Raw genomic sequence first — 25,331 nt, 5'->3', positions numbered from 1 at the left:
CAGACCGTCAACAAAGGCTTGAGTGTATTTTCAGTTTAGATTATAAACATGAAAGCTAGGATGTCATTTGACCCTATCAGGAAAACACGGTACTGTTAAGAGAGGAACTGTTAAGAAAGGTAGGGGAAAAGCCAGAGGGAGAGATAGAAACCAAAAAAGGCAACGGGCACTAGATACATGCATTCTTTATCACCTCTTGGAGAATTTGTGTTTCCATTTAATATGTTGCCGTCCCAGGTGAAAACAATTGAGAATTTCAGTTATTTATCCAAGTAGGATTAAGAATCTAGTTTCAACACTGACATGCAGATAGAAGACGCTTTCCTCTTTGGATTCAGTCTTTTAAACACAGCGCATTAAAAGTCACTCTAATTGGCGTTTTGCTAGAAAGTTAATGCAAACTTACCAAAAATAGCTTGTGAGAGAAGCAGATAAGAACACAAAAGACAAATGTATTCTAATTGCATAAATTCTTTTTCTTTCATTCAAATGCCCTTTCAAAGGCAGTTTTAAAAATAGCGTTTGACTAACTTAGCCTTGGACAGTCTTGTCTCTCTGGCAGACTCCATTATTCCTTGAGGGATCTCTTTTGCTCCTGCTTCTAAACTTCTGTTCATATATTGTTGGTTGGGGGGTTTCTTACTCACTCAACCAATATTACTGATGATGCCTTGCACAGTTCTTGCTACATAAAATCTCAGTTTGTTTGACTCTTTTCTGTTTATCCCTTTGACAAGAAAGCTACATTTTCATGTGTATCCTTTGAGAACAGATTAAAAATCTTATGTGGGAAGAGGTTTCTGGAGTCAACTCTAATTCTTTTCACAAACACAAAGATTCATGAGGTCTACTACGTGCCAGGTAATAAAGGTAAAATATACATATAATCCTCACCTCCAGAAAGTTCACTTTCTTGTGGGCAAGATAAATAAATAGAAAATTACAGCAAAAATCAGTATGTGAGGTCTTGAAGATCTATACTGAGACAGACAGAAAGGTTAAGAGACACAGTCTTAGCAAATGGAGAATGAAAAGTTTCTATCCCCAGTACACAAAATAGGGAAGGTCTTTGGTGTCATGAGATGGTATTAATCCTGTGGGTCACTGGGCTTGTCCAGGGTCTTCTTAATTGTTCCCTTTTTTTAAAATAGACTCTTCACTTGTGTACGTTTTTAATATAATAATCATATAATTGGGCTTCACAGGTGGCACTAGTGGTAGAGAATCCGCCTGGCAAAGTATAAGATGTAGACCAGGAAGCTCCTCTGAAGGAGGAAATGGCAGCCCACTCCAGTATTCCTCCCGGAAAAATTCCAAGGACAGATGATCCTGGCAGGCTACAGTCCATGGGATCACAGTCAGATTGAGCAACTGAGCACAATGTAATCATATCATTACCTTTCTCCTGAAGCCACGAAGAAGCCATTGAGTATATAAATTAAAGCCTACTTCATTTGGCTGTCTCTTTTGTCTAGTTTGGATTTCTCTTGCTCTTCTATCTTCGTTACATGTGCCCTTTTCTTTCTCAAACCCACACACCTGCTCTTCTCTCTCTGAAGCAAGTGTGCTGGTAGGACTATCACTGTATGACTCACAGAGCACAAGACAGCAGCGTGGTCACCACCACGCCCGGCATGGTGACCGTCACGTCTGTGGAGCACTGGGCAAAATGCGTAGTGTGATACTGATCCTCTTCAGGAAAACTTGTGTCTACTCCATGAAGATGAGATTACTCTCTTCGCTTGCAGATGAGGAAGTAGGTGTTTGGAGGATCCCTACACTTGACCAAGGTCACTCAGCTGGCTGGTACCTGGGCCCTTTCTGATGAGAACTGGGGCATAGGCCAGGGGTCGGGGCCAGACGCTGGGTTAATCAAAACAGGAGCTCAAAGTCTGGCTCACAAGATTGAGTCTCTGAGTGGTTCTGTGCTGTGTGTAGCACTTAGTCACTCAGTCGTGTCCAACTCTTTGCGATCCCATGGACTGTAGCCTGCCAGGCTTCTCTGTCCATAAGGGTTCTCCAGGCAAGAATACTGGAGTGGGTTGCCATGCCCTCCTCCAAGGGATCTTCCCAATCCAAGGATCGAACCCAGGTCTCCCCAATTGCAGGCAGAGTAGTTCTAGAACTGCCTAAATTCTTCCTTCCTGGTCCCTGGCTAGGGGAAGGAAAAGTAGAGGGCAGGAAGCAGGAAGAACTGCCGAGGCAAGCCTGAGCGTGGAGCTAGGAGGGCTGGCCCTGCATCTCTTGCTCACCACTGCACTAATCTCATTGGACAGTAATGGCTGCCTGACCTCTCACAGAGGGGCCAGCTTTGTTCAAGATCCTGTAGACGCATAGGGCCCGGAGGGGCTTTAAACCTCTGAGGTGGTACAGCCTGCACCCTCTGCTCTACTAAGGCTGTATGCAACACATTAGCTGAAATTCCTGAGTGTCAGGTCAGCTTTGCTCTAGTAGCTTCTGACCTTCTGCCTCGGCTCTGGAAATGGAGCTTCCTTGTCACTTACAAGGCCAACTTTCCACGTGACGATCCAGAACCAGTCCCAAGCCCTAGTCTTTTTCTGCGTCTCTCTACTAGATTGATAACTAGATTTCTACCCAACCCATCAATTACCCATTACTCTCATTAGCTCCAATTTTTCAAAGGCGAAGCCCCAAAGTTTCTCTTCTATATTCTCCTTTATATCTTCAGGTAGAAACTTCTGCTAAAAACCCATATCCTTAATGTAAAACTTAGCTGATGCTACTATCTTACCTGCCAATTTGTAAACATTTCCTGGTTTCTTCTTTCTGTTATTCTGTCTTTCACCCAAGCCTTATTTTACTATTTTACGTATTTTGACCCTGATGCTAAATAAAAGAGAATACCACAGATACCCCACAACCTGCAGAATAAAGTCTCAACTTCTTAACATACACAATGTGTCCATGATGATGATATGAACCCCAGAAGCCTACCCAGACTCATCTCTCACCATCATCTCTACACATGTGATGACACAAGGCCACCAAACTGCCTAGATTTCCCTCAGCATTCCACTCTGCTCATCCCACTCCCCATCTGTATGCCTTGAGATATTCTTTTTCCTGCTTGGTAAACTTCTGTTCATCCTACAAAGCTAGAGCTCATGCCTTCTCCTCCTAGAAGGTGAAATTGGCCTGCCTTTTTGAGGGGAGAGAGAAAATGTGTGTATTTCTACTAGCTTCTGATAATCTGTACCATCCCTTTTCCTTTCATGAATTTTTGTCTTTCCATTCATCTATCTTCAGAGTTTCATCCAGTGGCTACATTGATAGAAACGTGAGCTGAAATCCATTTGATTATTTACCTAGCTTATTTCAGGGCACAAAATGACAGTCCTGGGGGCCCTCATGGTGGTCAGATGTCCTTAAAAAATCAGGGTGCTCTCTCCTACTGAGCTGCCCATGGTCTCAAAAACATTTGTAAAATAATGCTCCAGGCAACTACCACCAACCAGTATGAGATGGAAGTTGAACCTCTGTTCCCCTAAAGTCTCCATGAGAACAGTGAGAAGGCAAGCCTCATCCTGAGAGATGATATTTACAACATACATCACAGAAGACCAGCCTCCAGGCCTTATGTAGAATGCTGGCAAAGAAACAAAGAAAAGAAACGGCACATTTGCTACCTTTACCCTAGGAAGGAAGATTCCTGGCCTGAGAACAGTGGGGAGACCAGTTGCCTAAGCTTAGCCTTCGTGCACAGAGAGGAAGAGCACTATGGGATCACAAAATTGTTTGATGTCAACAGCAGGTGTGAGTCAGGCTTGTGACTCCTCCTTGGCTCTGCCCACCTGCTTTGTCCCAGAGCCAGCCAAACCCAGACTCCTAAGAGCAACTTTGTGTCCTTGTAAATAGCTACCAGGGACTTCAGCCTAAACTTGGCTCTCCTTGATCACTGTACCCATCAAATAAACCAAGATATTTACAGACCAAGATCCTTACAGGGGATCCAGAAAGGAAATAGACTTCCGAACCAGCACTGACAAAAAACGTTTTAACAGTGAAGACCGATGATTCTCTTTGTTGTGGCAACTGGGATTTGGTCATAATCAAGAAGACAGACAGCAGATGCAGTTGCAAGTTGTTTAGCTGTGTTTCTTGCTAAATTTCTTCCTTCAATGGTGAGTCCATTCAACTCTTTTGCTGTTAAGTTCCTCTGTGGAGGGTGGGGGGGGGGGGGATTGTCACACTGATCTGGGTAGTAGAAAACCTGAATAAACAGGAGAGGAAACTTGAGCTGGGGGATGTCAGGATTCCCTCACCCGACAATACAGTGCTTTTGCTATCATGTCTGAGAGGTGATGAGTCTTGGTTCAAAGCCAGAATGGTAGAACTGTCAGATGATTGGCAGATTGACGGCCCTGCAGGAAGCAAAATGGCTAGGCTTTGGTGCCTGGGAACCCAGGCTCAGGCTTTGCAAATGCTGGAATTGAGGGCAAGTTCCTTAACTGTTCTCACCTTTAGCTAACTCAATTATAAAACCAAGTGAAGGATGTCTTTGTACACGTTTGCTGTCAGGAGGAAATGATCTAATGCCTGTGAAACCCCAGATTAGTACAAGCCTACACAGATGCTTGTGGAGTAGTGTCTGTCCCCTCTTATTAGCACTCCTTAAAATAAAATTTAAAAAATGAAATGAGTATGTCTACCTAATGCCATAGAAAGAAAAACCCATAGACTAACTTTAAACATGTACTTTAAGAAAGTGAGCATGGGTGACATGATCCAGAACTGACTCTTTAGGAGAATGACACTGATGTGTGGTGGTCAAGAAGGTCAACTCTCTGGGGTAGGGGACATCTCTAGTCGTCCTCTGATAGATCTGCTAGCTCGGCTGTAACACAAGACTAATACTCTCTGAAAAATGATGAAAGTAACTCTGGGCAAATTCTAACAGGCATCCAGTAAAGAACTTCTGTAAATTACCTGGCCAGCAAGGTAAATACAACACGAGGTAAAGTAACTGGCACATAGCAGATACTTAGAATGGATGAGCAAGTTAATGAGTCTTTGGAAAAGGACATAGGTGCAGGGCAGGGCAGGTAGCAGATGAAAATAATAATCATAGAAGGTAGCATATTATCAATTGTTGATTGTGCTCAGCTCAGTCAGTTCAGTTCAGTCACTCAGTCGTGTCCGGCTCTTTGCGACCCCATGGACTGCAGCACGCTAGGCTTCCCTGTCCATTACCAACTCCCAGAGTTTACTCAAACTCATGTCCATTGGCTCCGTGAGTTGATTGTGCTAGGAATTTTGAAATGCTCATTCCTTCTACACCTAACTTGGGAGACAGGGAGTATTCTAGTCCTCATTTTATAGAGAGGAAAACAGAAGCCCAGAGAAGTTCCCTAGCTCACCCAGTGTCCTATAATTAGTACATAATGAAGCAAGAATTTGACAGTCTTCAAAGCCATCTTTTTTAAGGCTATCTCAAGCCGAGACTAATAGAGACTTAAACTCTCAGTGGAAAGTGAGGGGGAGAAGGTGGGATATTCTCTCGAGTATCAACAGTAGTGGCCTGAAGGGGATGGTTCCCAGGGGATGGATTGCAGCCCTGGGTCAAGGCAGAGATGGGGTGTCCTGGCTTTGGGGTTCCTGCGGCGGGTGGGGAGTGCTGCAGATCCTTCAGAGGCACCCCAGAACAGGCAGCTGTGGAGTCAGGAAGCCCTGTGTCTAAAACTTGGAGGGCGGTAGGAGTCACAGAAGACAACGCCATAGCTACTGCCATAAATAAAAGGGAGCTCTCCGGCAGATTATTTTTTCTTCTATTTGAGGCTATTCCTCAGCTTTTTTCTAATCTTGGGTTGTACTTTCTGAAATCTCTCGCACAATGAATTTCCTAAAATGAAATGTTGCAGCGTTCATGGTCCTATTCACTCCCCCCAAGAGGGAATGGCATAAATAATTCACATTATCCTTTTTAGGATCACACTGGCAAAAATATATTAGCCGATATAATTGTCTGACACTTCGAGGAAGTGAGGTTTCAAAAATAGGAGCCCGTGGGGAATGAGGGAGGGAGAGAGAGAAAACACCTGACTCCGTTTGCTTCCTGTGGTTATTTATTTTAAAGATAAGACTTTTCTGGCCTCAAGTTTCTGGCATATTTATATATCTACTTATAATGCGCAAACTATTTCCAGGTTCTTAATGCACCAGTTCTCACATCTTCTACCTGTCCTCAGAAACTTCAGTCTCAGTTTGAGTATCATGGCATTTCAGAATCGGAAGAAATTTAAACAGCATCCAGTCTCCAATCAGAGCTATAACCCTTCTCTCTCTGTGTTTAGCTAAACTTAGCCAAAATCACTCAGTGACAGCGGGAACCATGCCCCAACACACAGTCCTTCCACAGCAAAAATTTCCCAAGAACAGCCTATAAACCTGCAGAGGCTACACTTGTTATCAGGATAAAGAACAAAAAGCCTTAGCAACCATCTCAAGCTCCTTCTTACCACAGGACTTGTGCACATGCTGATTTACTGTGTATTTTCCATGTTTATTCAAATTCATCCAAACTTTAGTCCTGTGCTGGATATAGCTTGCAAGGACTCACAAGGGCTGACTACCATACTTCCAGGAATGGTTCATGCTGGTTGTTAAACAGAACTGTTATTCAAAAATGAACTTATGAAAACTCATGAATAAATTATATTAAAACAAAGATAATAAATACTCATTGGAAAAGACCCTGATGCTGTGAAAGATAGAAGGCAGGAGGCGAAGGGGACAACAGAGAACAAGATGTTTGAATGGCATCACTCAGTGGACATGAGTCTGAGCAAGCTCTGGGAAATGGTGAAGGACAGGGAAGCCTGGCGTGCTGCAGTCCACGGGATCACCGAGAGTCAGATACAACTGAGCAACAGAACGAAAACAACAATAAATACTCAAAAAAATCACCTCCTGATTCTTTTATTACCCTTTCCTACCCCTATATTTTTCTCTCCAGATTCATTGGAGATGCAATCGACATTTAACATTATGTAAGTTGCACAGCCTGTTGATTTGATGCTCATATATTGTGAAATACTTACACCATAGTGTTAGCTACAGTATCCCCATCATGTCACAGATTTACTGTTTCTTTTTTCGTGATGAGAATATTTATGATCCACTCTTAGTGACTTTCTAGTATATCATACAGTGTTATTAATTATAATCACCTTGCTGTCCTTTTAGGTCCTCAGCACTTATCCATCTTAAAACCGGAAGTCTGTGCCCTTTGATCAGCATCAGCCCCTGGCAGCCATCATCAAACTCTCTGTTCCTGCAAGTTCACCTTTTTAGATTTCACGTATGAGTGATATCACATAGTAACTCTTCTTTTAAGCTCAGTTCTGTGTGATCAGAACACTCAGTTCAGTTCACTTCAGTTGCTCAGTCATGTCCAACTCTCTGAGACCCCATGAACCGCAGCACACCAGACCTCCCTGTCCATCACCAACTCCCAGAGTTCACTCAAACTCACGTGCATCGAGTCGGTGATGCCATCCAACCATCTCATCCTCAGTCGTCCCCTTCTCCTCCTGCCCCCAATCCCTCCCAGCATCAGGGTCTTTTCCAATGAGTCAACTCTTCGCATGAGGTGGCCAAAGTACTGGAGTTTCAGCTTCAGCATCAGTCCTTCCAATGTGGTCTATATGATGGCAATTACCATACTTGGCTTTCCAACTCCATCTACAGACATACCCGATTGAGAGCCTGAAAGCAGAAAGACCATTTGAAAACTCAAAAATGATAAACAGTAGAGCTTTTTACCCCTCTCCTTTCCCCAGAGAGCTGGTTGTTAAACCTTAATAGCACACCACTGCTTCAAAATCACCTCCACACTCACTTCCCAAGGACGCCTGTCTGGATCTCCAGTTTAGGTCTAATTCGTATATGGTGTTATCTCAGAATTTCTCAATAAATAGCTGTAGAGTGAATATCAAACTCAAGTTATTAGAAATCTCTAACTTGAGTTGAAATCTTCAGCCCCTTTTAAAAGAGAATAATAATTTATTATCTTAACACATGAATGATAGTTTCTTTTGAGAATAAACTATCTTCTTTTGCAGTTACATCAATAAGTTATTTGTGGTTAAAGAGAATGCCGAGGACTGGGTGTTAGCAGGAATTAAAGCACAAAGGATGTGGTTAAACCACTTGCCTGAAAGGATAGGAATGGGTAAACTGAGAGCATAAGGCCAGAGGATTAGGAGCTGTGAAGTGCCCAGTGAGAAATCCCCTGTGGTTGACTGGCCAGAGAGTATTTAAGAAAAAGGATGTCTGGTATTTTATCTGAAGTTTTGTTGATATTATGTAGATAATGCTGGTCTTCCTCTCTGACTGTGGTTAGACAATGGCATGAAGTCTTCTATACACATAAGCTGTGTGTGTGCTTATGAGTGTAAATTAAAGGAAGGGCCACATTTTGTCCTTGAATTGATGCCACCATTTAACTGGTGTATGACAGCAAGATAATTCATAACCTGAAATGATTTAACATATACTGGACTTGAGAACTAGAGGTGATTATAATAAAGTAATACTTGGAGTTTAGGAAAGACTCCTTGCCAGCTTTAGATTTCCAATTCAGAAGACATATAAGATGTGGGGTTGGTTGTTGTTATTGCTTTTCCTTGGATCTTAAGGTGTTAGAAGATGGGAAACATTGACCTCGGTAGTGATCCTGTTCTAAATTTAGAGAACAGAAAATGGTCATTTGTGGCTGGAAGTTCTCTTTGTATAAACAGTAGAATATTAAAGAGAGTGAAAGTGAAATTTGCTTAGTCATGTCCAACTCTTTGCAACCTCATGGACTGCAGCCTGCCTGGCTCCTCTGCCCATAGAATTCTCCAGGCCAGTATACTGGCCAGTATATATATATTGAAATAAGGAGAAAGGATACATTGCAGAATAGAATAAGGACCATTGAGTAGGTAGCACAATCTGCAGCAATTTGTTAGTAAAGTGTCTCTTGACCAAGGTGGAGCCTGGATATCTTGCTTTAGGCACTTGTTGTTGCTTAGTCACTAAGTTGCGTCTAACTCTTCTGCGGTCCCATGGACTGTATCCCACCAGGTTCCTCTGTCCACAGGACTTCCCAGGCAAGAATACTGGAGCAGGTTGCCATTTCCTTCTCCAGGGGATCTTCCTGATCCAGGTATTAAACCCACATCTCCTGCATTGACAGGTAGATTCTTTACTGTTGAGCCACTAAGGGAAGGCTGCTTTAGTCACTAAGTCAAGTTATCTCCAAAAGCTAAGGTCAACTATGCAAAAACAATTATATCACATATGCACAAAGATTAAATATTGCCTCATTGATGCTTCTTCTCAACACAAGATCTAATAATTCAAAATAATTCCAAACTCATCGCATGCATGCAGTCTTCTAAGCATAATTTGGCAAATATTGTTTGGAGGAGATAAGAGAGAGACTCTGTGTAGGAGGTATCAGGGTTTTGCAATGTCTTCACCACAGACACCCAGGGCTGAATAACCCTCTACTGTGTGGGACTGTCTGGGGCATTCTAGGATGTTGAGCAGGATCCTTGGTGCCAGTTTACTAGATGCCAAAAGTGCTTCCCCAGGTGTGAAAATGACACATGTCTCCAGACATAGTCAGCTCTCCTCTGGGAAGCAAGATCTGTCAAGAATCAAGCTAAATTTGAAGATGGGAAGGACTTGAGAGGCATCTCGGCAAGTTTCTGAGCATGTGACTAGGGGAAAATTTCCTAAGCCTTCTTTCTTGGTCTCCTCATTTCTGAGTTCAATGTTTGATGTGTCGTGGGGTTCCTGGGAAACTCCAGAGAGATGGTGCACGTAAAGGACTGAGAACCACATCTAACAAAACATCAGGGAAGGTCTTGAGCAGTGCTATGCTTCTTGTATGGATGTGAGAGTTGGACTGTGAAGAAAGCTAAGCACCAAAGAATTGATGCTTTTGAACAGTGGTGTTGGAGAAGACTCTTGAGAGTCCCTTGGACTGCAAGGAGATCCAACCAGTCCATTCTGAAGGAGATCAGCCCTGAGATTTCTTTGGAAGGACTGATGCTAAAGCTGAAACTCCAATACTTTGGCCACCTCATGTGAAGAGTTGACTCATTGGAAAAGACTCTGATGCTGGGGAGAGATTGGGGGCAGGAGGAGAAGAGGACGACAGAGGATGAGATGGCTGGATGGCATCACAGACTCGATAGACGTGAGTCTGAGTGAACTCCAGGAGTTGGTGATGGACAGGGAGGCCTGATGTGCTGCAATTCATGGGGTCACAAAGAGTCAGACACGACTGAGCGATTGAACTGAACTGATGCTTATTGTTAGTTATCTTTCCCATTTTATCTATTCATTTGTGTAGAATCTCATGTACAGAAAGTTGAGTCAAAATCACTTCTTGGATCATGGTAAAATATCAGCATTTGCTTACACAAGCCTCAAAGCTTCTTTCTTTCCTTCCTTTTATCCCTCATTCCTTCTCACATTTAACTTCTTAAGTGGAAGAAATTCATCAGAACAGTCAATTCTACCATCAGATACTTTTTGTACATGTGCATGATTTTAGTTTTACCAGTCCATTGAACAGGAAACCTCATATTCTGTCTTACTCTTTAACCTACGACTGTGTTTTGTTTTCATATTTAAATTCGATTGGAGTATAGTTTGGGAGTATATTTGATTTGCGATGTTGTGTCAGATTCAGTGTACAGCAAAGTGATTCAGTTATCCATGTGCATATAGTCATTCTTTTTTTCAGATTATTTTCTCATATAATTATCATAGAATGTTGAGTAGAGTTCCTTCCGTAGCTGCTTGTTGGTTGCCTATGTTATACGTAGTAGTCTGTGTATGTTCGTCCCAGTCTCCTGATTTATTCCTCCCCATCACATTTCCTCTTTGGTAACCATGTTTGTTTTCAATATCTGTATGTGACTATGTTTCAATATCTCTGTGTACCTCTACTACTTCAGTGGTTCTTAACCTTGAGCACATATCACAATTCCCTGGAGGGTGTGTTAAGACAGAGGGGTCACTCTCAGATTTTCTGACTCATTAAAATTACAGTGGGGCCATTCATCTGCATTTCTAATGAGTTACCAAGTGACGCCTATGTGTCTGGTCCCCGCACACAGTTTGAGGATCACTGCTCAAGTTCGTTTCTTCTAGCTGCTACCTAGAGCCCCATTACTGCATCTTCAGTGTTTGACTCATTCATTCCTTTCATGATGGCTGACCTGGCCATCTCCACTTCTCTGAGCCCACAGACAAGGCTGCCATCAGCACCATCCTTACATCTGTCCCTGTACACATGGGCGGGACTGTCCCTATGTCTGTCCTCAGGAAGAGCATTGCCAATCCATAGGGCAAGAACACGCTTTATGTTCATGATACTGCCCGATCACTCTGGAATGGCTGAGCTGGGCTAAGTCCCCACCAATTGTGACTAAATAACTTTTCCTCCATTTAATACAAGAGGAGGGCTTCACCAATGGCTCAGCAGATAAAGAATCCACATTTCAATCCCTGGGTCAGGAAGATCCCCTGGAGAAGGAAATAGCAACCCACTGCAGTATTTTTGCCTGGAGAATCCCCTGGACAGAGGAACCTGGTGGGTTATAGTCCATAGGGTCACAAAGAGCTGGACACAACTGAAGTGACTTAGCACGCACACAACAGAGGAGAATCGGGGAAGGAGGAAGTTAATGAAGCTGACCCTCTCCTCCCCGACCAGGAACAGAGCTAACGAGTGAAGAGTCTTGGTGACAACCGTGATCTGACTCCACCCCACCCCACTAGTTTCCTACCAAACAATCTTTCAGTGGCTTTGAGTTCCACCACACAATTTTCCATGACTCTCAAACTGACCTTTATTATTCACCTCACCCTTAAAGTGTGCTTATTTACCCTCCCTGGTCTCACAGCCTTAAACTGGCAAATAAACAATCTTGCTGTTGAGAGTTTTACCAGTTAAAAGAGTAAAGGCACTCGGTCTGTATGAACTTTCCTCAGGGCTGGGTGGGACCGTTGCGCCCAGTCAAATTCCAGTTTTTTACAGTGTGAGTCTGTCTCTGTGGCATATTTCCCATTTGATCCCATGAGAGCCTCAGACCTCTGTCTTGGCTTTCACAGAGTGGGGTGGCCGGGACCGTGCTGTGTCTAAGGGAAGGATTCAAGACTGGACATACTGCTCAGAGCTACCTATTGCTTGTGACCTTAGAGAAATTACTCTTACTCTTCTATGTCTGCTAGAGGTGATAAAACAGCTTCATGGCAATGGTTCCATTTGACCTTTATCCCCCATACCAGGTAATTCCAGGCAGGCATTGTCTTATGCAAGTAGGGGATGGAACTTCAGTGCATGATTCTAGGTCACGTGGATGTAAAAGGAAGGGCTGAAATCCTGAAGTAGGCAAGTCCTTTCCATTCTACAGCACTCTGATACATCTCTGAGCTTCAACTTTCACCTATATAAATAAGAAGTTGAAGGAGTTATTGCTTTCTCAACTTCGATGAGTTTCCGATAGATATCTTAGTTACACCATTTTTGGGTGTCATTGTCACCCCACATGCACACATCCACGTGTTGAATTTCTAACCACTAGCATCTCAGAATGTGACCTTATTTGGAAATATGGTTGTTGTAATTAGTCAGGATGAGGTCCTGTTAGAGTAAGGTGAAAGCACACGAGAGCATAAAACAGAAGCCAAGTGTTGCCTGCAAACCACCAGAAGCTGGGAGAGAGGACTTCTCTTTCACCTCTCCAAGGGAACCAATCCTGCCAACACTTGACTTCAGACTTCTGGTTCCCAGAACTATGAGAGAATGAATTTCCATTGTTCTAGACCTTTCAGTCTAGAAGAAAAATTATGACCTTGGAAGAAAAGCTATGACCAACCTAGACAGCATATTAAAAAGCAGAGACATTACTTTGCCAATAGAGATCCATCTAGTCAAACCTATGGCTTTTCCAGTAGTGGGTGTATGGATATGAGAGTTGGACCATAAAGAAAGCTGAGTGCCGAAGAATTAATACTTTTGAACTGTGGTGTTGGAGAAGACTCTTGGGAGTCCGTTGGACTGCAAGGAGATTCAACCAGTCCATCCTAAATGAAATAAGTCCTGAATATTCATTGGAAGGTCTGATGCTGAAGCTGAAACTCCAGTACTTTGGCCACCTGATGTGCAGAATTGACTATTGGAAAAGACCCTGATGCTGGGAAAGATTGAAGGCAGGAGGAGAAGGGGATGACAGAGGATGAGATGGTTGGATGGCATAACTGACTCAGTGGACATGAGTTTGAGCAAGCTCCGGGCATTGGCTATGGACAGGGAAGCCTGGCGTGCTGCAGTCCATGGGGTCACAAAGAGTCAGACACAACATGACTGGGCAACTGAACTGAACTGAGGCCTTCCAGTACACAGTACTTCATTATGGTAGCCTTGGGAAACTAAGACACCCTCTAATATATTTACAGTACCACAACTGGCAGACCCCTTCCTTTTTCATTCTAGTTCCTACCTGTGGCACAGGTTTCCCTTTAGCTGAGGGATCTGGGACATGAGGGTAGAGCTTTCTCTTTCTACATCTAGGACCCATCTAGGGGGCAGCCCCATCTGATGCTCATCACCAAGGAGCAGGCAGAGTTGTCTCTGCAGGTGCTGCCAACTTGCCAAATGGTGACATAAAAGTCTGAGTCCCTCACCTGGTATAAAACCACCAAAAATTGATATTCTAGCAAAATGGAGATTAAGTGCCTGTGTAAAGTGATCAGGCACAATTAAATGAATTTTAAAGAACGTTTCATCCCTTAGGCTACAGGCAGTCACTTCTGGCTTAAGCAGTTCTTTGCCAAAAGGATCCCCTTGCCATCTCAAAGGTGTTACAAAAAGCTGGAGGAGAATCATGCCCCTTGTCTCATTGCTTTGGCTCTTCTATTTTGCAAGTTAAATAAGCTCTGAACTCAATAGATAGAGGGTCAAGGAAACCCACATGTGCAGTTGCCCCCCACCTCTCAAATCCCAACCGCAGGTCCCTCCTCTGGACCCTTCCTCTGCAGGTGTCCTGTTTTCACATGTGTGTTCTTGTCTCCACCCTCTTCCCCAGGATTCAGTAAACACTGGCCTCAGAAATAATGCACGTCAGTTCTCCCCATAGCATTTTCTTGAGTCTTAGAATTTTTCAAGCAATTGCATTTGAATGACCTTTCTCTTGAGCTTCCCAGGTGGTCTAGTGGTAAAGAGACCACCTGCCAGTGCAGATGTGAGAGATGTGAGTTGATCCCTGAGTCAGAAGATCCCATGGGGAAGGGCACAGCAACCCACTCCAGTAGTCTCGCCTGGAGAATCCCACGGACAGGAGCCTGGACGGCTACAGTTCACAGGGTGGGAAGGAGACACAGGTGAAAGGACTCAGCATGTACACATGGCCTTTCTCTTATCCCCATTACTAAGCCTCCTGAGAGAGAAATCACGGGCTCTGTCTATGAGTCAGATGAGTCACCAGGGAAAGGGGAGGCTCTCTTCCCACACAGTGACTAGGGGAAGAAGCCCTGGACTCTATCTACTTCTCCCTGGGAGAGTCTCCAAGCAAACTCATCTCTTCCTCATTGGGGCAATTTCCTCTGCAAAGCTGCATCTGATTTATTCTTTTATTCACCCCATATTGAGCCTCTTCTGTGTTCTAAATGCTCAGTATACAATGGTAAACAAAACAGATTAAGCCTTAGTGAAGTTTATGTTCTAACTGGAGAGAGGGAAAACTAACTGTGAATATAACAACCAGGTGAGGCATAGAACATTCCAGAAGGTGATTTGAGCTGTTAGAACGAGGAAAGGTAGACAAGGAAGAGGAGGAATGAAATTCTGATGATGGAAAATAGATAGTGTAGAATTAAATATGGATGCAGCTGGGCCTCTCCCAGGAGGGACATTCGAGCCAAGACTTGAAGAATAAGGTGAGGAAGTCATCCATGCAGATAATGTGGCAGAAAATCTGGGAAGAGGGAATATCGGGAAAGATGGGATCATGGTTGGAATACTTAAGGACAAGCAAAGAGGCCAGTGAAGCTGTAGTAGAGCAAGCAAAAAAGAGATATCTACATGACCTATGTGATAGATTCATGTATATGAAACTTTATCCAGTGCTTCTTCCTAATAATAATTATTCTGAGAGTATCCTTCAACACCTTGGTGGTGGTTTATTCGCTCAGTCATGTCTGACTCTTGTGACCCCATGGACTGTGGCCTGCCAGGCTCCTCTGTCCATTGGACTCTCCAGGCAAGAATACTGGAGTGGGTTGCCATTTCCTCCTCCACTCAACACCTTTTATTTCACATCGAATATCTCACAAAATATCCTATGCTATTTCTGGGCAAGTTCATATGTCCATCCACAGTCAAAAATAACCAAAGCCACACTGCCTTCCCTTCCCCCTCTCTTTCTCTCTGGCCCCTAGGCTCCTAAGCCCTCTCTGGACTGCTCCAGAGAACACTAGAATTTCGGTCAATGTAGATTAATGTGGTATAACTGGAAGAGACACAAGAAGTCCTATAATTTAAAGATTTCCAAACAAGCTATTTCAATAAAGATTATCTACTCTGTACCAGTAAGTAAGATTTTTAATGACACACACCCTTTTTTTTTGGGGGGGGGGGCGGGTAATGTTATCATTGCTGTGCAAGAATCAAAAATACTAAAATGAACAAGTAATAGTCACTGCCTGGAGAGAAAAAGGAAGTGGCCAGAAATGCAAACAAAGAAAAGATTTCCCTTAATATAATAAGAACTAGCATTTCCTAATCCTACGCACATCCTGAGAAGTTTTCTGAATACATTCTGTGTTATTTCTATTAACCTCGTATCAGTTCTGAGACATGATTGTATTTGCATCCATTATGTTACAAGGAGAAAGATTCTGCGAGGTTAACAAGCTTCTCGGAGTTAAAACAATCGGTAAATGGAAAAAGTGAAGTTCAATTTCTATCAGCTCTACCCGTTTGATCTCTGAGCCTCCTAACACACTCCATTGGCACATGATTAGAACCTTAACAACATCTATACTCAAGTGCTGTGGGAACAGAGAGTCGAAGTCAGCCACTCTCCCTCCGTGGAATAACCAGAAAGCCACCCAACGCTACAGAATGGGTTTACAAGTGCGGAAAAGAACACACCTGTGGAGGAGCCATAAACTAAGGGGATGAAAAACACAGAGATTCTGAATTAGAAGGAGATGAGGCAGGAAAGGGGGGTTAGGGGCATGCTGTGAGATCCTAGTGATTCCTGTTTAGGAGCTTGGATTTTATACAGAGGATAATCCATAATAATAATAATAAAATAATAATTTTATGCAAGCGCAGTGGTAAAGAATCTGCCTGCAAAGCAGGAGACTTACAGGAGATTCATGTCCCTGGGTTGGGAAGATCCTCTGGAAAAGGACATGGCAATCCACTCCAGTATTCTCGCCTGGAAAATCCCATGGATGCAGGAGCCTGGTGGACTACAGTCCATGGGGTTGCAAAGAGTTAGACACAACTGAGCGGCTGAGCACACAATGGTATTCTATCCTGATGAACGAGCGATTTTACTCATCCCTCTACACAGAATTGGTGAATTCCTCCCATTTTTCATTCACCTTTTTTCCTGACTTATTCAAAGACTAGTAATTTGGCATCCAGCTCTGAGAATAAGCCTCATATGTGGTCAATAAGCAGTTATGAAATTAATGGCGTGTATACTCATAGTTTTATGCCAAGCAGTAAGGCAGGCTTTTGGGATAGAATAGGCATTTATGGACATTGGCTGATTATTTGGTTAGTTGATTGGTTGGTTGTTTGTGTTGGTAATGTACTTGGTAAATGGAATGTATAAATGAATTACTGCAAGCTCCCTAAATTCAAAGCCCATGTCAAACTCGTTCTTGCATCCCCCTAGTGCTTAGTACTGTACCTTATATACAGTTGGCCTCAATAATTACTGTTTGAATGAAAGATAAGGTGAACAAGTATTCATCCATGATGAACGAGGGAATGTATGAGCATATAAATAACTAGAGGAATTGATTGCATGAAGAAATGAAGGCATAATTAAATGTGCCCATGTTCTACCCTATCTCTGTCTTCCCCTCAAGGAAACAGACTTTTACAAGCACATAACATATTATCTCTATACTTATTTCAACCTCTTTCCCCAAAACAGAACCCAGAAGTAACCTATATTCCTGGTTAGAGGGATGTGTCAATGTGTTCATTTTATTTTTTTTAATTAAACATTTAAAATGTAAGATTACTATAGGTTTTCATACAGTTGTTATAAAAACAAAACAAAACAAAAAATAGTGTGCCCTTCACTCGGTTCCTCCCAATGGTAATATTTGTGAAACTATAGCACAGCATCACAACTGGGATGTAGACACAGATAACAGTCAAGACACAGAGATTTCCATCACATGGATCCCTCTCATTGCCCTTTTATTGCCACATACCCTTTCCCCCCAAGCTCCATTTCCTCCTCAACCCTTGACAACGACTTAACTGTTCTCCTTTTCCATCATGTTCTCACGTCAAGAATGGTAAATAAATGGAACTTTTTCGAAATTGTCTTTTTTCACTCATCATGATTCTCTGAGGAGTCATCCAAGTTGTCGCATATAGCAACAATTTGTTTCTTTTTTGCTGTTTCCACATATAATTTTTTAACACCAAAAATAATTTCTATTGTGATATAGCTGATTCACAGTTTATTCTTTTACTACTAAGTAAAAAGAGTTTATTTCTTTTTACTTGCATATGCAGATGACACTACCCTTATGGCAGAAAGTGAAGAGGAACTAAAAAGCCTCTTGATGAAAATGAAAGAGGAGAGTGAAAAAGTTGGCTTAAAGCTCAACATTCAGAAAACGAAGATCGTGGCATCTGGTCCCATCACTTCATGGAAAATAGATGGGGAAACAGTGGAAACAGTGTCAGACTTTCTTTTTGAGGGCTCCAAAATCACTGCAGATGGTGACTGCAGCCATGAAATTAAAAGATGCTTACTCCTTCGAAGGAAAGTTATGACCAACCTAGATAGCATATTCAAAAGCAGAGACATTACTTTGCCAACAAAGGTCCGTCTAGTCAAGGCTATGGTTTTCCAGTGGTCATGTATGGATGTGAGAGTTGGACTGTGAAGAAAGCTGAGCACTGAAAAATTAATGCGTTTGAACTGTGGTGTTGGAGAAGACTCTTGAGAGTCCCTTGGACTGCAAGGACATCCAACCAGTCCATTCTAAAGGAGATCAGCCCTGGGATTTCTTTTGGAAGGAATGATGCTAAAGCTGAAGTTCCAGTACTTTGGCCACCTCATGCGAAGAGCTGACTCATTGGCAAAGACTCTAATGCTGGGAGGGATTGGGGGCAGGAGGAGAAAGGGACGACAGAGGATGAGATGGCTGGGTGGCATCACGGACTCAATGGACGTGAGTCTGAGTGAACTCCAGGAGTTGGTGATGGACAGGGAGACCTGGCATGCTGCCATTCATGGGGTCGCAAAGAGTCGGACACGGCTGAGCGACGGAACTGAACTGAACTGAACTGACTGAAGTAGTGTTTGATGTTATGAAAGTACCAGATTGTTTAGCTGCTCACCCATTGAAGAGCATTTGCATTCTTTCTAGGCTTTTACTGTTATGAGTAATCACCTGTATTTGTATACACGTTGTTGTGTGAGCATGCATTTTCATTCGGGGAGGGTAAATGCCCAGGGGTGCAATTGTCAGACCTTAGTGTTTCAAAAAGTGGAAAACAATTTTCCAGAGTACCTATACCACTTAGCGTTCCCACTAGCAATGTATGGGTGATACAGGATGTGGAAAAACTAGATTGCTCAAACATCACTGGAATGCTACAGACACTGTCCATAGTCGTATATTTTATTTTACCTGATTTAACAGGTAACGCTATCTCACTGAGATGTTGATTTGCATTTTTCTAATAGCTAATGATGTTGAACATATTTTCATGTACTTATCTGCCATCTGTGTAACCTCTTCTGTGAAATGTCTGTTCATGTATTTAGTTCATTTTTTCCCTAACTGAATTCCTTCCATTGACTTTTGCAACTATTTTACATGGTCTAGATATTAGTTCTTTGCAGGTATGCGGTTAACAAAGGTTTACTCCCACTCTATAGTTTGTACATCATCCTCTTAACAGGATCTTTCACAGAGCAGAAGTTCTTCAGTTTTATAAAGTCAAATTTATCCATTTTCCTCTTATCAGTTATGCTTCTGGTGTCAAGTCTAAGAACTCTTTGCTTAGTCCTTGATTCAAAGACTTTATCTTATTTTTTCCAAAAAAGTCTTATGTTTTACATTTAAGCCTATGATCCATTTTGAGTTAATATTTATATGAAGTGTGAGCCTCGGGTTAGGTTAAGTTTTTTTTTTTTTTTTTTTTTTTATTGCCTCTGTTGTTCATGCGCTCAGTCATGTCTGGCTCTCTGCAACCCCATGGACTGCAGCATGTCCAGCTTCCCTGACCTTCACTATCTCCCAGAGTTTCCTCAGACTCGTGCCCCTTGAGTCAGTGATGCCATCCAATTGCCTCTGGGTGTCTAACTATTCCAGCACCATTTGTTAAAAAGGCCATGTTTCATCTATGGATTCACTTTAGCACCTTTGTCAAAAATCAGTTGGGCGTATTTTCCCGAACCTATTTCTAGGTGCTCTGTTCTGTTCCATGAATCTGTGCGGCTCCCCTTCTCCCATTACCATATAGTCTCTTTCAATATTTGTATTCTTTCATTCGTGTTTTCAGTATTGCCTCAGGTCTCAATTTTTTTTTCAAATCCCTTGTTTAAATGAGGGTAATTCAAAGTGAACATTGATATTCTCAGCTCTTCATATTTTTTAAATTGAAGCATAGTTAATTTAAAATATCACGCTAGTTTTAGGTGTACAGCACAGTGGTTCAGTTATACATATATATTTGCTGAAGTTTAGTCACTAAGCTATGCCGGACTCTTGCAATCCCACCAGCCTGCCCTGCCCATGGGTTTCCCAGGCAAGAAATACTGGAGTGGGTTGCCATTTTCTTCCTGACCCAGAACTTGAACCTGTGTCTTTTGCTTGGAAGGTGGATTCTTTACCACTGAGCCGACAGGGGAGCTGGTGCATACATATAGATAGGTAGATAGATAGATAAGCTAGACAGACAGACAGATAGATAGGCAGATGATAGATAGCTTTTAGATTCTCTTCCTTTATAGGGTTTTTAAAATATCATGTCCAACTCTTTGCAAACCCATGGACTACACAGTCCATGGAATTTTCCAGGTCAGAATACTCGAGTGGATAGCCTTTCCCTTCTCCAGGGGTTTTTCCAACCCAGGGATCAAACCCAGATCTCCCACATTTCAGGAGGATTCTTTACCAGCTAAGCCATCAGGGAAGCCCCCAAAATATTGAGTAAGCTATACTCTAGGCCCTTATTGTTTATTTATTTTATATATAGTAATTGTGCATCTGTTAATCTTAGTCTCCTAATTTTTCTCTTCCCCCATCACCCTTTCCTCTTTGGTAACCATAAGATTTTGGAGCCCCCCACAAAAAAAATCAGCCACTGTTTCCACTGTTTCCCCATCTATTTGCCATGAAGTGATGTAACTGGATGCCATGATCTTTGTTTTCTGAATGTTGAGCTTTAAGCCAACTTTTTCACTCTCCTCTTTCACTGTCATCAAGAGGCTCTTTAGTTCTTCACTTTCTGCTATAAGGGTGGTGTCATCTGCATATCTGAGGTTATTGATACTTCTCCCAGCAATCTTAATTTCAGTTTGTGCTTCATCCAGCCTGGCATTTCTCATGATGTACTCTGCATAGAAGTTAAATAAGCAGGGTGACAATATACAGCCTTGGCGTACTCTTTTTCCTATTTGGAGCCAGTCTCCTGTTCCATGTCTAGTTCTAACTGTTGCTTCCTGACCTGCCTATAGGTTTCTCAAGAGGCAGGTCAAGGGGTCTGGTATTCCCATCTCTTTCAGAATTTTCCACAGTTTATTGTGATCCACACAGTCAAAGGCTTTGGCATAGTCAATAAAGCAGAAATAGATGTTTTTCTGGAACTCTCTTGCTTTTTTGATGATCCAGCGGATGTTGGCAATTTGATCTCTGGTTCCTCTGCCTTTTCTAAAACCAGCTTGAACATCTGCAAGTTCACAGTTCACGTATTGCTGAAGCCTGGCTTGGAGAATTTTGAGCATTACTTTACTAGCGTGTGTGGTAGTTTGAGCATTCTTTGGCATTGCCTTTCTTTGGAATTGGAATGAAAACTGACCTTTTCCAGTTTTGGACATGAGTTTGAGTAAACTCCAGGAGTTGGTGATGGACAGGGAGGCCTGGTGTGCAGCAGTCCATGGGGTCACAAAGAGTCAGACATGACTGAGCAACTGAACTGAACTGAACTGAACCATAAGATTGTTTTCTATGAGTTTCTTTCTGTTTTGGAAATAAGTTCATTTATATCTTTTTTTATAAATTATGCAAGTGACAATAGATTAATCTCCAAAATATAAAGATGGCTCATACTGCTCAATATCAAACAAACAGACAAATCACAGAGTCTTCATTACAGTAGCTATGTAAGTCTTACAATTGGGTAAACTGATTCCTGCATTTTGTTCTCTTGCTCAAAACTTGTGTTGGCTGCTCTAATTTCTTTGCCTTCTCATATGAATTGATGATAATTTTATCTATCAAAAAATCTTGCTGGGATCTTGATAGTAATTGTGTTACACCTATATATCAACTTGAAAAGAACTGAGACCTTTACCATACTGAGTCTTTCAATCCATCAACCAAATATATATCTTTTTAGATCATCTTTGATTTTTTCATCAGCATTTGTGGCTTTTATCTTACAAATTCTGTACATATTTTCATAAATTTATGCCTAAGCTTTTATAATAATTGTAAAAGTTCTTTTTATTTTGTTGTCCGTCTGTCACTATTAATACATTGAATAAAGTTGATGTTTTAATGTTTATCTTTTATGTTGGGAACTTGCTGAACTGATTTCTTAGTTCTAGAAGTATTATTGGTAGATTCCTTGTGTTTTCTATACAGGCAGTTATACCATCTACCGATAAGAACAGTTTTATTTCTTCCTTTCTGATCTGTTTTACTTGTATTTTCTTTTCTTCACTTACTGCATTGGCTAGAAATCCCAGCATTATGTTGAATAAGAGTGTTGAAAACAGATATCTAAGGAGAAAGGAGAAAACATTCACTCTTTCACCATCAAATATGATGTTAGCTATAGTTCTTTTATTTTTCTTTTGTAGATGCTTCTCAACAAGCTGAAATTTATACTTCTACTCCTATTTTTCAGAGATTTTATAATGAACAGGCATTGAATTCTGTTAAATGATTTTTCTGCATCAATTGATAAGATTTTGTGATTTTTTTCTTTAGCCTGGTCATATAGTAGATTACGTGAATTGATTTTTAAATATTGAACCAGACTTGTGTCCCTGGAATAAACTTCATTTGGTCATGATATATAATTCCTGGATAGTATGTTAAGACTCTAGATCTTCAGTTCAGTTCAGTTCAGTCACTCTCTTGTGTCCAACTCTTTGCGACACCATGAACTGCAGCACAACAGGCCTCCCTGTCCATCACCAACTCCCAGAGTTTACTCAAAACTCATGTCCATTGAGTCGGTGATGTCATTCAACTATCTCATCCTCTGTCGTCCCCTTCTCCTTCTGCCTTCAATCTTTCCCAGCATCAGAGTCTTTTCAAATGAGTCAGTTCTTCGCATCAGGTGACCAAAGTATAGGAGTTTCAGCTTCAACATCAGTCCTTCAATGAAAATTCAAGACTAATTTCCTTATTTAACCCTATGTTTTAACTGTCTCCTCTGATACAACCCTGAGATGAGATGATACCACACCCTTAATCCCAGGGATAGTATAAAGTCTAGATACCCTACATGACCTCAATGTTACCCTTTGTTTTTGCTGGATAAGGATGGGACATCGTCCCACATACCTCATGCATACCTCCTTGTTTGAGGGAGTAAGAAGGTCTCATTATGACTCCCCTTCTGTGACAGCATACCAGTGTGTGGGGGTAGGGGAGAGAAATGCATTACTGCCCAAAAAGGTTGGAGACCCATGCTGTCTCCACAGAGAGATGGGGAAGAGGCTAATTACTGCCTGGTAGGGATGAAAACCCCAGCTTCCCATTTGGCCTCCCTTAACACAGCCCCAGCAGGGACTTGGGGTCCCTTGCTACACCTGGAAGGGTAGAAGCCTAGGTTCTTCACTCAGCCTTCACTGCTATGGGTGGGCCATGGTTTTTCATGTGGTGTTTGGCTGCAATAAAGTGGTTATTTCCTAGAAGTTTTCTGTTGTCTAGCATACACCCCTTTCCTACTCCTCTGGGTAGAGAAGGCAGGCTTTGGTTAAGGTTTGTGGTTTGTTTTTTTTTATTTTTTCAGTTTTTGGTTTTTATCTATGCCTGTTGGCATCTCTAGGTGGCTGGCTTCTTCAGCTCCAAGTTTGGGATATGTGAAGATAAAGAAAATTCAAGGAACTCATAACTTTGTTTCTCTTTAGGTCCAGAGATTTCTAGCCAGTCCATCATCTTCTTCACACACTGCAGAGTTTTCTTACGTTAGTCTTGATGTAACATCTAAGGTGTTTAGCTGGACTTAGTGGAAAGACTAGGTCCAAGTACAATTACCCCATCTTCCCAGAAGTAGAAGTTTCCAGGTGTTCTTCATGGTTTTCCTATTAAAAATATTAAATTGTTCACATCCTTGGCCTCAACAGAGACATCCATGTATTTCTTATTAACCAATTTGCTTGGCTTTACCAGAATTCTAAACCTCAAAGCCGCCCCCCCCCCAAAAAAAAAAAGTGAAATAAAAAGAGGAAAAAACAAAGTCGTGGAAGTTTTCCTGAGCCAGAGAGTGCTAATGTTGCCACTTATAAAGAAGAAGCCTCTTGAGAATTAATTCAGATAGAAACTGCTTATTTTGATTTAATATTGCTGAAGCCTCAGTTCTGGGGCATTCACTCAGAAATCCCAATTTTAAAAATAATCTTGCATGCTCAACTTTTGGTTAGATATCATTAAAAACTTCCCTACCCTTTCACACAGTAGAGACTCGGGAAAATAATTCATCTCTTCTTGATGACTCAGACCCCAATTCTAAGCTGCTGGGGCAGCTCTCCTCTCTCTCTGCCAGGCAACTGCAAGCTCTTAATGCATGTTTCTGCAGCTGCCTTTCCCACATCCCTAATTTCTGCTTATAATGTCCTAGGGAACTGGAATTTTAAAAAAAGAAAAAACCTTTCCTGGTAGAGCTATGGGTAGACACAAAGTCAAATGCTTGGTCTAAGGACGCAGGGTCTCACCTACCATACAACAAGTAATTGACTCGTGGTGAGTTTCATAATAATTGTAGTGTAACTGAAGAAAGGTAAGCTTAATTCAATATTCTTAGTTATGCTCTGGGTGGTTGAGATTGCCAAACAAGTAGAAGAAGAGGAGGAGGAGAAAGGAAAGAAAGAAGAGCAACTAAGTACCCCCTCATCAAAGAGGAGAATCTGTAGATAACATCACAGATTTAGACCTTGTAGCCCACATACTCATCTTTCTCTAAAGGTGTGAGCCAGTGGCCAACCCTAGGTCTGAAGCAGCTGTGCTCTTAATTGCCTTGTGGCACCAACGTCATGGGCTTTGGGGGCAGGGAAGCAATGAGCTTTTTAATGCAGCGTGGGACCCTCATTTTTACAATGATGAGTATGCTGTTATCTTGTTGGAAATATATGAAGTGTTGTTATGAACCAGATAGTACACTGGACCCACTACAGATATTATTATTCTGGATATGTCCTACTCTAAAGAGTCACAGTAAAGCATATTATACACACTTTTAAAAGCAGAGAACTGGTGCTGAAATTAAGTGGATCAATTGCCTGAAGTCGCATACCTTGCATACAAAGTAGCTAGATTAAACCCAGTTCTGCTCTTATCCTTGCCATGATGATGGTATCAGGGTAGGAGTCACAAGTCTAGCTAAGCACACAGATGATAAAACGCATGCTAAATACAACACAGCTACCTAGAAAAGTGCTTCTCAAACTCTAATGGCTACAGAAGTTGCAAATGGGTACATCTAAGAGAAGTCAACCCTGAATATTCTCTGGAAGGACTGGTACTGAAGCTGAAGCTATGATACTTTGGCCACCACTGGCTCATTGGAAAAAACTCTGATGTTGGTGATGTTAGTGAAGTTGGTGATGGACAGGGAAGCCTGGCATGCTGCAGTTCAT

This window comes from Ovis aries, chromosome 6 (genome assembly GCF_016772045.2).
Source record: "Ovis aries strain OAR_USU_Benz2616 breed Rambouillet chromosome 6, ARS-UI_Ramb_v3.0, whole genome shotgun sequence".
NCBI classification, from domain to species: Eukaryota; Metazoa; Chordata; class Mammalia; order Artiodactyla; family Bovidae; genus Ovis; species Ovis aries.
The sequence above is the reverse complement of the archived record's forward strand: the minus strand, read 5'-3'. Positions refer to the sequence as shown.